The sequence below is a fragment of the Oreochromis niloticus genome, linkage group LG3 (genome assembly GCF_001858045.2).
Source record: "Oreochromis niloticus isolate F11D_XX linkage group LG3, O_niloticus_UMD_NMBU, whole genome shotgun sequence".
Taxonomy (NCBI): Eukaryota; Metazoa; Chordata; class Actinopteri; order Cichliformes; family Cichlidae; genus Oreochromis; species Oreochromis niloticus.
Genome location: NC_031967.2, coordinates 24,935,080 through 24,949,970, shown reverse-complemented (window position 1 = coordinate 24,949,970; position 14,891 = coordinate 24,935,080). Strand labels below are relative to the sequence as shown.

At 40.4% G+C, this 14,891-nt stretch overlaps 1 protein-coding gene across 1 annotated transcript in view; it reads right to left on the bottom strand.

Annotated features, from left to right (window-relative positions):
• The window catches only part of LOC109194482 (B-cell receptor CD22), a 477,380-nt gene that overhangs the window by 172,648 nt on the left and 289,841 nt on the right, over nucleotides 1-14,891 (bottom strand). The window lies entirely within an intron of this gene.

Sequence of the window (14,891 nt, the reverse complement as noted above, 5' to 3'; positions counted from 1 at the left end):
TATTTCTAATGTGTTTATCACTTTTTGATGTTTTATAAATTAAACAATACATGTATTAATTGTTGTATTATCTTTAGATATAGTATTTATTTATTTATTTATTTATAGTATAGTAAAAGTGTTATTACTGTTTAAATGACTAATATGTGACATGTATTAGTAGTGATGTGGTGCCTTTTTGTCTTTTGGTATACTGCTAAATGGCAATAAACCATTAATATATGTCTATGCTGTGCTCGTATTTATTTTACCCTACTTAAATTCAATTTATGATACATTTTATTTTGAAAGATTTAAAATGGTTCTTTAAAGAACCATTTCAAAAAGGGTTCTTTAAAATGGTTTTATAAAGAACCATTTGAAGGAACTTTTTAAAAATGGTTCTTTAAAGAACCATTTTTAAAAAGGTTCTTTGAAAAAACCTTTAAAGGTGCCCCAAAGAACCATTTCTTGATGGTTCTTTGGGGCACCTTTAAAGGTTCTTCAATGAACCACTGAAAGAAATGGTTCTTCAAAGAACCATTGTTTGAAAGGTTCTTTGTGGCACCAAAAAAGGTTCTTCTATGGCATCAGTCTAAAGAACCACTTTTGGTTCCAGTTGGCACCTTTATTTTTCTGAGTGTATACTCAGAGAGCACAGTGGGAACTGAAATTTGACTTTTGCATGCAGGGCACACTTTTACATGATCTGCCTGTATAGGAATAACAGTAATAATTATGAATGCTACATGTGCCTTAATTCCTTCTTAACTATCTGCTGTGAGCTGATAACATAAAACAAGACATCTGCTGAACAGAAGACCTCAGACTGAAACCACAGGCTGCATTTCCTCTTTTCTAGGTGACCTGAACTATCAGTAGATGAAAATAAGCCAGTGGTAGAGCAGGTGGTGACCACCAACAGTCTTCAACACACATGTAGATATTACAGCCTGCTCAGAAGAACAAAAACATATATAACAACATACTGTCATGTTTGTACTTTGATCAGTTATTACTGCTTGATATTGCTTCTTAAATTAAACATAATCATTGCAGGTCTGAATTTATTGGATTTTTCCATATTTTAAAAGTTTATAATTGATCCAAAAACAGCCATACAGTATTCTCGATTTTCCTCTGGGATTAAAAATGTTTGTTTTTCTTAATTCTTTTTTTTCTTTGGGGGGCGGGGCATTTGTGCAGTGGGTAAGCTGAGTCCACATTTTGTAGCAGCCAGTCCCTCCTTTGAGACTGGGTGCTGAGTGGTTCTCCACAATAGCCAACGGGGCATCATCTCCACAGTCAGCCTGGCGTCTTGCGCACTGACCAAAGCAGTTACTCCATTTCAGTTGGTCCCTGCTCTTTGTTGCCAGTCTTGCATCTTGCAGACAGAAAGCCCCTCTGGCCTTTGCATCTGGCAGCACCATCATCTGGTGGGCATGTAATGTGCTTAAGGTATTGGACCCATGCATGTGTAATATGTACCAGAGTAGAGAGATAGGCTTGATGTGAGAGAACAGTAGAATACTTTCTGACTTTGGTTTTTCGGGAGCCGGTTTAGCTCACTGGGATCAGCGGGCAACCATTTGCCGTATGGCAGAGAGTGGCTGGCCTGAGTCCAACCCGTGGCCCTTTGCTGCATAGCATCCTCTTTGCTCTCTCCCTCTGCTTTCCTGTCAGTATTCACTGCTCTTTCCAATAAAGCTGAAAAAGTCCAAAAACAAAAACCCTTGGTTTTCAGAATGAGAGACTATCTCTCCAGCTTTGAGGCCCCTTAGAGACACGTTCCCATCAAACTGTCACTGACTTCTACACAGCTAAGCCATGGGATGTGACCGGCGAAGCCAGAATGTCTTTTCAAAACACACCCTGCCACATGTACGGGTCAATCCTTACACATGGAATATGTAATTGAGTGGAGCGATTGTCTCTCAATTGGAGAAGTAAGGTTATAAGAGTGATCAGGCTGAAGATAAACTGCAGGCCATCTTTGTTAAGACTGTTCAGCATTTGGCTGAACTCAGAGACAGTCTTCACAAGCAAAAAACTAACTGCAGAGATGGTACAGATGAGCCTGCAGCTATGTGGTCACCTATAGTTATACCACACAGAAATATTAACACAGTATTTTTCCACCAATCATGTGTCTTTATTGAGAAATGAGACTTCCTGTGAAACTAAACCCAAGGTCCTCATTACACACAGTTAATGTAAATTTCATTCAACTTCATATAAAAAAATAACACAAACCTGATACAACCAAACAGAAGTTTTACATTGTGTTAACAGTCCTTAAAGTTCTAATGAATTAATAATGATGGTTTTATTTAAATCTATATTGGTTTTATTGGTCAGCAGGTGGTGACTCCTCTGGTTGAAGTCCATGAGAAAACATCCCTGATGTTCAGCTGATTTATGACACCAGTAAATATATTCTGGTTACATTAATGGTCTCAGTCACTGTAGTTTCAAGTGTTACTGAATGCAGCATCATGTTTAATGACAATAAAGTACTGAAGGCTTTAGGGTGGGGACACTTCCTCATTGACAAGCCCAATGAGTGTGCAGTGTAGTTCAATTTCTCATGTTTCTCAGTTCACAGCTTCTCTTGGTGCCCACATACATCTTTATTCTTTAGTGTGTCATCATCACAATGACACGTTGTATAAAAATGCAGACAGAAATTAAAGTGAACATTTAAACTTTGCATTTGTCTGGATTCCTTTTTAACTCTCTGCTGTGAGCTGATAACATAAAACAAGACATTTGCAACAAAGGAAACTTCAGGCTGAAACCACAGGCTGCATTTCCTCTTCTCTTAGTGGTCCAGTCTATCATTAGATTAAAAAAACTGTCTGTGAGAGACTGACAGTAACCAACAACAGTGTTTTACACACATGTGGTTATTGCAGGTTGTTCAAAAGAACAAATATGTCATTCATTACTGTGAGGTTTGCTGTGTGATCTTGAATTTCTTTGCAACTTTTGAATTTGTTGGAATTTTGTTTCAGTGTTTTAAAACTTACATCCATCAAAAATAAACAAAACACTCTCCATTTGGATACGCTTTTAAGAGATTTGTGCAAATACACAAACATGGGTCATGATTATTTAATAACACTGATATTGTTCCAGCTTTATCAGAGGAAGTTCACTTCCATTTGACGAACAGCTTGTAGGGCAAGCAGACAAAATTAATGATGTCAAAGACGAATCACAGTCATCTGTCAATGCTGGACTCAGAGACACACAATTAATAATTTATTCAAATCACGTCAGCCCAAAATACACAAACCCAAATAACAAGAAACAAAACATGAGGATGCTACAGAAAGGCAGAATTTATGGTTACATTGTAATCTGGGTTCTCTGAATGGATAGTAAACATATATTACATATTACATATGTACCGGGAATTATTTCGCTATTAGTCAGGGCAGGTAGAAACTTCCTTAAGCCTTAAAGCCAGAGCGACAATCTCCCATTGACTGTAGACTCTCTACTGAACTTCTCCACTACGTTACACATTCTTATGTACAGGGTCACTCTTTAAGAGACCCCAAGAGGAGACAGTGCAACCCAATATCCCAAGTAAACAAGCTATTTAAGGAGCTGCCTGCAAGATGAAGACTGGAACCAAGAAGACCGTGCAAGACATAAAAAAATGGAAAAAAGAGGATATGCTTTCATTACAAGACTCTAGACTGACTGTGGAGACAATTTGACTATCCTGGAGACACAACCACCTGCTCTCCAAATGACTGACTGGTTGCCACATTAAGAAAGTACAATCTGGAAAACATGAACTCAACAACAACATATGGAATATGTGAGGGAGTGGGACAATAGTCTTGATTTGATCGGAAACATCAGGAGTAAAAACAAAAGGACAAAGTTAAACAAAAGACAGACAGGAAGTCAAATTAGAGTCAAGCCATAACTACAAAATAAAACAGGAAATGACAAACTGGAACACTGAACATAGGAGAAAGTGACACAGGAAGATGGAGGGAGGGAACTAATAACTCAAAGGAGACAAAGTGTAACCTATCCAGAAGCCTAACATGAACAAAGAGCTCAGTGCACTGACTGATTAACCAAATATAAACAAACTAAGACCCAAACAAAGAACTTATAATAAACAAGAATTTAGAAGCTCAAAACCCAGAGTCAAAGACGCAGGACTATGACACGAGCAAGTAGTGGTCAAAAACAAGTAAAAGCAACAGTCACACTAACTAACTAACTAACTAACTAACTAAGTTCCCCTTTAAACTGTCTGTATAAATTCTAAAGTTAGACTTAATAAACGATAATCAGGCCCTTACAGTACATAGTGCAGTTCATAAAATACTGACAGTTGCAGACGTCATGTTTGATGTATTGATTCAGTCGTAGATCCAAACCTCTAAGAATGAATCCAGTTGCGTGTGAGTTAATCTGGTCAGACTGTCACGCTGTAGCCTGACGGAATTAATGACACATCTGTTTAAAAATCACCAAGAGAATCACTAAGAGAATGTGAAATTTTAAAAAAGGAAAATAACTTAAAAGTACTGCATTGCAAAGAGATTTCAGCTGTATTCAAAACAAACCCAACAGTAATTGACATTTGTGCAGTGGCGGGGTAAGCTGAGTCCACATTTTGTAGCAGCCAGTCCCTCCTTTGAGACTGGGTGCTGAGTGGTTCTCGACAATAGCCAACACGGCATCATCTCCACAGTCAGCCTGGCGTCTTGCGGACTGACCAAAGCAGTTACTCCATTTCAGTTGGTCCCTGCTCTTTGTTGCCAGTCTTGTATCTTGCAGACAGAAAGCCCCTCTGGCCTTTGCATCTGGCAGCACCATCATCTGGTGGGCATGTAATGTGCTTAAGGTATTGGACCCGTGCATGTGTAATATGTACCAGAGTAGAGAGATAGGCTTGATGTGAGAGAACAGTAGAATACTTTCTGACTTTGGTTTTTCGGGAGCCGGTTTAGCTCACTGGGATCAGCGGGCAACCATTTGCCGTATGGCAGAGAGTGGCTGGCCTGAGTCCAACCCGTGGCCCTTTGCTGCATATCATCCTCTTTGCTCTCTCCCTCTGCTTTCCTGTCAGTATTCACTGCTCTTTCCAATAAAGCTGAAAAAGTCCAAAAACAAAAACCCTTGGTTTTCAGAATGAGAGACTATCTCTCCATCTTTGAAGCCCCTTAGAGACACGTTCCCATCAAACTGTCACTGACTTCTACACAGCTAAGCCATGGGATGTGACCGGCGAAGCCAGAATGTCTTTTCAAAACACACTTTGCCACATGTACGGGTCAATCCTTACACACTCTATTGCACATTACACATATGTAATAGAGTGGAGCGATTGTCTCTCAATTGGAGAAGTAAGGTTATAAGAGTGATCAGGCTGAAGAGAAATTGCAGGCCTGCTTTGTTAAGACTGTTCAGCATTTGGCTGAACTCAGAGACAGTCTTCACAAGCAAAAAACTAAGCTTCAAGCTTCAGTTTCTCTTTGTCCTCAGTCACAGTGTCTCTTACCAGTCTGCTTTGGATTCCATGTTCCTTGTTAGTATTGTAACTTATTAGTAAACAATTGAAAATCGAATGGCGTTATACAGATATTTCTGAAAGAAAATGCCTTTATTTTTACTCATGTTGCTGTAGTCATTTTATAAAATGAATCCGCACAGTGGTTTCTCATGTTTTAAGGACTAAGACAACCACAAACCAGACAGCTGACCTTTTAAAACTCTGACACAGAGTCCTTATAATCTCTCTGTGCTGTCAGCTAGCAGAGCTAAAGGGGCTAAAGGAGAGCAGCACACAGTTAGCTTCAACTGTTCTTCCTCATTTTAGTTCTGCAGGCTGATGGTGTGAATAAAATGAGATCATTGTTATATTCTAAGTGCAGAGATGGTACAGATGAGCCTGCAGCTATGTGGTCACCTATAGTTATACCACACAGAAATATTAACACAGTATTTTTCCACCAATCATGTGTCTTTATTGAGAAATGAGACTTCCTGTGAAACTAAACCCAAGGTCCTCATTACACACAGTTAATGTAAATTTCATTCAACTTCATATAAAAAAATAACACAAACCTGATACAACCAAACAGAAGACACCAGTGCAATCATGACCAATGATTACCGTACAACATACGTGTACACAGGGGTGGGTTACTTTAACTGGATCAGTTCATAAATGTTGTTGGGGATTGATCTTACATTAGTCAGCAGGATGCTGGGTGGCAGGTACGAGTGTCTCCTTAGCCTGGTTAGCAGACCTGCCAGGTGTCTCCCTTCTGATTGCACTCCCTGCATCACTTACACCACATGGCAGGACCTCAAGTGAGACAAATGTCTGTGATTATGATCCACAACCTTTCAGGTATAACAAACATATACAGCTATTTATGTGCAACATTTGAGAGTTCACACATGTGTGAGTCAATTGTAGATTCAAACCTAAATTAATAGTGATTATTAGGCCTACACACAAATTTTAAAGTTTTGCTTCACAAATGTGAAAAGCCTCATGTGCATACAGATGTCTTAACATAGACATAACATCCCTCTCACTCACTCCCCACGTGGGGATCTGACACAAATTTCATGCTAACAAATTTCATTTTTTGAACGGATCAAAATGTAAGATGGGTTCATGTGCTCGTGGAAAACTAAGATATTTGGGCTTCCTCTGTATCTCTGCATGTTTTGTTTGTTTGTTTTTGTTTATTTGTTTCTTCAAAATAAAGTGGAACTTTCTTCTTCCAAATAAACAGAACATATTATCAACCTTCCACTAGAAGCAGATTTACCAGACTACACAGTACCATGTGAAGGTTACTACATTTAAATAAGCTGCAGCTACATGTTGGATGTTTCTCTCCTAGTAAAAGTCAGTCAGTGCTCAGCTGCAGATGGTTGACACCGTAGTTGTCCCCGAGGATCATCCTGAGTACAAGCTAACTACTTTGATGTTAATCTTACTATTCTCTAAAACAGCAGGCTTACATGTTGTATGTTGTAAAAATTTTATACATATCTCACAAATATAATCACTCAAAAATGTGTTGAGAGCTGGTAGACAGCAGAGGGCGCAGTTTAGTCATTTATTATTTATTTGATGAATTATTTGGCTGCGTGTTAAATATTTCCCAGAGATGTGACAATAAAGGACAAAGACTTTGACTTCAGAGTTTATTATTTACATCGTGGTGTGTTGCAGGATCTAAATAAATCACTGTGTGTTATAAATGTAGCTGTAACTGTGTCTAAAGTACAAGTTCAGATACAAATCAAAGTGTGATGAGTCTATTAAGTGAAGGAGGAGGAAGTATTATTTTGACAGAGTGGTGATATTTTTATTTTATGTATTTTATGTATTTATGTCCAAAATAATTGTTTTATCTTTCATCATACACTTGTTATACTGCTGTAATGCAAATAATGGTCAGTAGGAGGTAGTGAAACAATCATAGATGGAGTTTGTCAACTTCCTCTGTGTGTGTTTGTGTCACCACCCCACGGACAGCAGATGTTTTTTGGGGGTTTTTTTTTTTTTTACTGTGGATCAGTGGCTGGACTAACACAGTGTCATGTGCATTTTTCACTAAATGCAAGAGAAAAAACATCATCATATATCAATATTTAAATCTTGTCAACACAAACATTAAGGTCTGTTATTTTGGAGTTTGTCATATTTTTCTTTGTTTGCTGTTTGTATTTTCACTTTTCCACTTTGTATCAATGATATTATTGAAACATATGGTAAATGGCCTGTATTCGTATAGCGCTTGGCTAGTCCCTAAGGACACCAAAGCGCTTTATACAACCAGTCATCCACACATTCACACACTAGTGATGGCAAGCTACATTGTAGCCACAGCCGCCCTGGGGCGCACTGACAGAGGCGAGGCTGCCGGACACTGGCGCCACCGGGCCCTCTGACCACCACCTGTAGGCAACGGGTGAACTGTCTTGCCCAAGGACACAACAACTGAGACAGTCCAAGCCGGGGCTCGAACCGGCAACCTTCCAATTACAAAACGAACTGCCAACTCTTGAGCCACGATTGCGCCGCCTGAAATTATTGAAACATATATTAATATTTATTATCTTTATTTCCTCTTTGCTTCAGTTTAAACATCCAGTTGATCATTTCCTGTTTAGTATCACAACAAATCTCTATAAACACCTTTTTGTGCACATCTCACAAAAAGTGAGATGTGCATCACCCAGTGTTGTTAAGCAGTACTGCATTTATACTGTGTGAGTGTTGCAACACACATCTGTTTTTAACCATATAAAGCAAACTCCTGCAGGAGTTGACGTCAGTGCAACAAGCATTAAAACTCTTGTTTAGTACTAAGATCTGTTTACATCATTGTACTATAACATATGTGAAAGAGTCACAAACAGCATATAAACATGGAGCAACAGAAGTTTTTATTTGTTTCTGCAAAACAACTGTGAAACTGTGAAGAGCTTGTTTCTAACTCTGAAAAGCAACTGCCTTCAGTGTTTGCACTTTAAGACAAGTTTCGATTAGAATGAGATTCTAAGACAGGGGGCGGCAACCCCCTGTCTTAGAATCTCATTCGATTAGAATGAGATCTGGGAAATTTGGAGGCCAAGTCAACACCTCAAACTTGTTGTTGTGCTCAAACTGTTCCTAGACCGTTTTTGCTTTGTGACAGGACAGATTGTGCTGCTGAAAGAGGCCACAGCCATCAGGGTTTGATCAGGTCCATGGATGGCAGAACTTAAGGTCTCCCAGGAGAAAATTGCCCAACACATCACACTGCCGCCGCCGGCTTGCTTTCTTTCCATAGTGGATCTTGGTGCCTGGTGTTTCCCAAGTAATCAACATACAAGCACCTGACTATCCACATAATGTAAAAGAAAATGTGATTTATCAAACCAGCCCACTTTCATTCATTACTCTGTGGTCCAGTTCTGATGCTCACAGGAGTGTTGGTGGTGGTTTCTGTAGTGAACAGAGGTCAGCATGGGAACCCTGACCAGTCTGCAGCTATGCAGTCCCATACTCAACAAACTGTGATGCTCTGTGTGTTCTGACACATTTCTATCAGAACCAGCATGAATTTTTTCAATAACTTGAGCTACAGTAACTCGTCTGTTGCATTAGACCACCCAGGTTAGCCTTCAGTCCAGTTGTGCATCAGTGAGCCTTGGCCGTCCATGACCCTGTCACTGCTTCACCACTGTTCTTTCCATAGTTAAGTTTGGACTTCACAAACTTAACTTTGAGAATAAATGTTCACTTTCCCCCAATACATTCCACTCAGTAACAGGTGCCATGATAAAGAAATATTCAGAGTTATTGCATTTACCTGTGAATGTTTACAATGTTATGCTTAGTTAATGTGTAATCCTGCATATGTGCCAACAGCACAATTCGGTGAGATAATCTACACTACACACACTGTTGATATTTTCAAATCAGATAAACATGTGTTACGGGCCGCAAGGATGAAGATCACGGTGACAAATATGTTACCTATAAAAGCAGGAAGATCAGAGTAATGAATATACATGCATCTGCTTTATATACCAGGAGGTGGTGTTTTGCTCCTCTTGTATTCCGGTCTGTTCCTTTCTGTGCACCGCTCATGTATTGAGCCACATGCCTGTTCATATGCCTGATAGGAGCTTCCATGTGGTACTGAGGCAGGTTATTGTTGGAAAGGATAGGTAGTTGATGGAGCCGGTCCCTTCTGGAGATCTTTGGGATCAGGACTGGGTGTGTATCAGCTACTAGCAGCTGGTTCATTTGTGTGGCCATGAGCTCAATGAGTGCAGTCAGCTCTTTCAGCCAGTAGGCACGACCCATATCAGGGCCTGGTGCTGTCCAACTCTTCATACTGGAGATCCTTTTTTGAATGTTTGTCAATGTGATGCTTACTGGCTCTTGTTCAGGGAGGTTGCTGTGGTCTTCTCTTAGATCCACTTGCAATTGAGCATTGTTATGGGTTGCATCCTTCTCCCAGATGCTCCTCCAGTATTGCTCCATCTCCAGTCATGGTGGGGCTATTTTATTTACTTTTCCCCTATTTTTTTGGTAATTTTCCAATTATAAGTTTAAAAATTTGAAAACAAAAGCAATGTACAAAGCCATACTGCGTGCTTTCTCAATAAAAGACTCAATATTAAAAAATGCATGTCATGAAAGGTTCTTAGGAGGATAATATACAGTTACTGCAACATAAATAGGAATTTAATACAAAAGTAGATGGTTTCATCAGTCTTCCATCAATGCTGAGTTTAATTCTTCAATATGATCTGAAACTCAGTGATTTATGCATTTGCAGAAATGTTATTGTTGGGTCTGTTCCCACAAACCCCGCTAATTCTAGAGACTTATTCATCATGAATGAAAACAAGACAGTCAGCGATCGATCGATTACTTGCGCAAGGGAGGCCTCGTCTATGTCCAGCATGGAAGTGACCCCTATGAGGGCCTCCTCTCGCTGGCTTTTATTGACAAACTTCAAACAATAGTTTACAAAACACCTCCCCTCGCAACCCCCTTTGGTTACAAAGACAAGGCACTGTATGTATATGCATGCAGGTGTGTGTGTGTGTGTGTGTCCTCCTGCTGACCAAAGGGTCGTAAACGCAGGAAGCTTACATCAAAGGAAGTAGATCTTCCAGATAGGATGTATCTGCTATAAAACCTCCCCCAACACAAAGTGGTTAGAGGTGCTCAGGATCAAAGGAATAGCTTTGATAATACTGCTTGAACTAAGACTGTACAAATTTAAGAAACACAATGGCAACATTCAACAATTAGACCTAACATTTCCCCCCTTTTTGTCATTGTATATACTTAAATTTCAACTTATGCACCCTTTGTTTGGACAGTGACAGTGTAGATTTCATTCATACACAACTCCTCTTCATTCACCTTCTATCGATGCAAAAGTTCACAGTTAATACATGTAAGCAGTTAACCTGCTTCTCATTGATCTCATACACAGTAAACTACATCCTATACGTAAGCAAATCAGTATCAACAGTCCAAAAACAGGAATTAATATTTTCAAAAGAAGATGCCACCAAGGACCAGACATTCACCAAGTTATCCAGCCTTGTGGTGCATCTACTCCTGTCGTGCAATTCATTATGTATTCCTGCAAGTAAACAACTGAATGTAACAGTCAAACAAGAAGAATCAACATTCTCAAAAATCATATGTCACTACAATACAACTGTATACAGACATAGACATTCAAACACATCAGTTGACTTTATTGTTTGTCCATGTGGCTCTCAGCTAACTTCAAAGCTGTAGCCTGGTCAACACCCTTCTTTATGACTCCTATCAACCCCCAAATCTTCTCACTGTAGGCATCCTGTGGGGGTTAGAGTCAACTGGTAAATTATCCGCATTTACAACTTCTCCTGTCATGTTGTCACCACAGGAAAACCTTTGTAAAGGAAATTGGATCAAGGTGTTTTGATCTTCTTGGCTCAAAACCTCAGCCAGCTTGATGTAGATGTAGATGATGTAGATGTAGACAAAGGGCTTCTCTGTTTGCATCCTTCTTGCAGAGGACACAAGAATAGGTGACGTTGCTCAGATTTCATGGTAAATCTCCAACTTGGACTAATCCATTGCCCTTCATACACATAGGCAACTGGCCTGTTTCCAGTTTATTTAGCTGTTCAATGTCCTGCAGCAAGTCAGATAGTTGGAGTCGGACTAGCAGGTCTGTCTTACCAGAGCAGTTCACCTTCCCAGCTACTGGTGAATCAACCGTCAGGTTCAGAAGTTGAAAAGTTGGCAGTGTTCCAAGTATGTTTACTCCTGGATGTGTTGCTACGGCAACCAAACAAACTGTCTCGTTCTCAGTGATGCTATATGGCCACAGTCCAGAAGAATGTGTAGACAGTGGCTTCACAAGCATAACCACTGGTCTCGTTCTTTATGTGAGCGGTTGTGTTCACAAACTGCCACCAATAGTTGGTTGAAAACCCCATGTGGGTACTGGGTGTGGTTTGCTCTGTCCCAGTGCGCTCCTGTCATCCCACTCTGGGTCCACAGGCACAAGAAGGCGCACAGCACATTCCCAGCCATCTGATGAGTACCTGTGGCTCAGTTGGTTTCTTCACCGGATTGAGACGAGGGGCCCTGGAGGCTTTCCCCCCCCTTTGTACCCGGTCTTCCTGCCACTTACTCCGAGCTGGCCTGGATGTGTGTCACCTTCTTGCAGTGCGCTTGATGTATCCAAGTGTCCTTTCAGCAATCTTCACTGCTGTGGTCGTCGTCAGCAGCACCCGATATGGACCTTCCCACCGTGGACTGGACCAGCACTTCCTCTCCATGGCCTTGTCCACATCCAATCTCCAGACTTCAGACTCTGCTCCTGTGGAGAACAGAATCATCTGGCAGATCATTTGTTCTCAAGACTTTTTTACTTTTAAACACTTTAAGCATCTAACCTGCTAATATGCTCTCTCTTCTGCTCTCCTATCATCACTACAGAAGACTAGAACTCTAAATGCTCTAACATATATAATCTCAAAGAATCAGACCATTCTCTGTTGGAGTAATCCTCATGTACATTCATATACATCTTAACTAATTCTACACAGTCTAACCATGTCCTGCGTGTCTCTTCCAAAGTCTTCCTAAGTTTTAACTTTACTGTTCCATTAGGTCTCTCTACCAACCCTGCACTTTGTGGGTGATATAAACAATTATGTTGTTAATGTTATCCCTAGATGTTGTGCCATTAATCTAATCACTTTATTTACAAATTGTGGACCATTATCACTATAAATGGTCTCGGGAATCCCATGTTCCAAATATTTGCAGCATATCATACATGACCTGCAAAATTTTTTTTAAGGGTATTTAATCTTAAAGTATAAACTACTCATTATCTCCCTCCTGTTGCGACATGGCAAAGCCCATGGCGCAAAATAGCAACAGTTTTATACCAATTCTAAGGCAGTATTGGTTTATCACACAGATAACAAACACCATCCTGCAAGCTCGCTCCTACTGTAAGTCACAACTGTTTCCCTGCAGTAGATGAGTGGCCCTGCATGTCTGCCAGTGCATCCCGCATAATAGCCAACGTCTGCTGGCGGTGCACTGCTAAAACGTTAACACCATGTTCTCCTAAAGTTGCCTCTTTCGCGATCTTATCTGCAAAAGCATTCTCTAATGCATCTGGATCTTTCCCTCACATGTGTGCTACACATTTACAAACGGCAATTCTACTGGGTAATAACACTGCCTCCAGCAGATTTTGCAAGAGTTTGGCATGTTCTACAGGTTTCCCTGTAGAGGCTGTCACACCTCAGCTCACCCACTGTACCACGAAGAAATGTAATGTAGCAAATGCATACTGGCTATCAGTGTATATCGTCACATCTTATTTCTCTGCAGAATTAGACACTTCCGTTAAAGCTAGCATCTCTGCTACTCAAGCAAATATAAAACATGCTAGTTGTCCTGCATAAATAACTTTCTCACTATCTACTACAGTAAACCCGTTTTAGTTTGTCCCTCTACTGTTGTAGAACTCAACCACCAACAAACCAAACCTTTCCCTCACCAAGTGGCACATCTGTTAAGTCATCCCTCGGCTTATACTCCTCTCTACGCGCTGTCTACACTCATGAGAAGTGCCCTCTTCTTTCGTTGGCAAAAGGTTTGATGGATTCAGAATTGTGCATCACTTTAAGGTTATATGTGGTTGTGAGAGTAACAGTAACATTAAAGACAAGTGTCTTGTAGGTGACAGAAATGTAATTTTAGTCTGCAGTAGTAGACATCTACTGCGTGTGAAACTAACAATGTCAAAAGGTGAAATAAACTATTTCCTGAAACATTGTACAGCTTAGGCTGCTGCACATACTGATCTCACGCATGGAGGTAAAGCACAAGCAACTAGAGCTAATCTTTTAGGATAGTAAGTTACTGGCTTCACTTGTGGAAAAAAAAGTGCTGTTAGTTATTTCACAGTCACCTGGCATTTATGCTGTTCACAGAACCACAAGTCCATCGCTGGACCTCCTCTGCGCTGTCACTTATGGAGCCTGGCACGCTCCCTCAAATCCTCATGATTCAACGTTGCTGAAGATTTTAAAGGCAGAGCACGTCGTACACCTTAGTTGTCTTCCTCAACGTCAACGTCGAAACTCTTTCATTTTATTTTAAGATTTTGCTGTGCAGAGTCTCCTCATGACGATCTCCTGGAAGCTCAGTAGCACAGCTCTCTGTGCTGAAGGCGATCTCTGATCCTCCTGAAGACTCTCTCCAGGCCTCAGCTCCCATCTTGTGGACGATCCTCTCAGTCACTTCTCTCGTCATGGCATCTCACGACATCTGCAAATTAAAATGACACTCCTCTTGCCACATGGCTTCCGCCATGTGTCAACTCCCCAATGAGACATGTACAAGAATGTTGCACATTCTCCCTAAAACAATCTCCAGGGTTTGTCCCTTGGAGCAGCTTCACTCCAACCTGTAACCCTGTGTAAAAACATTAGTCAGCAATTAAATGTTTAGCTTGTCTAACTCTCAGCTCCACCTGGAGCCTGTATCCTAGAAGACAAATTCGTTAAATCAAACTTCACATTTTCAACCGACTATAGATCAAAGGAATAATAAAGTATTCAGCATAAAAGACAAATATCATGTGCAGGTTTTCCCCAATCATTAAATCACTATTATTATCACAATTTGTCCCAAATCATGAATCATCCCAATTTATTCCACAATTTAATCGGTGACTTTCCTTAAGCAATGTCACTCCACTCATTTTATCACTATGAGCTCAGTAGTGGCCAGCTAATGAGCCCCATATTCAACTATTCTGTAACCACTGCACATTTGTTCAATTGTCACTTCTCTGTCTGTGCTGAATCCT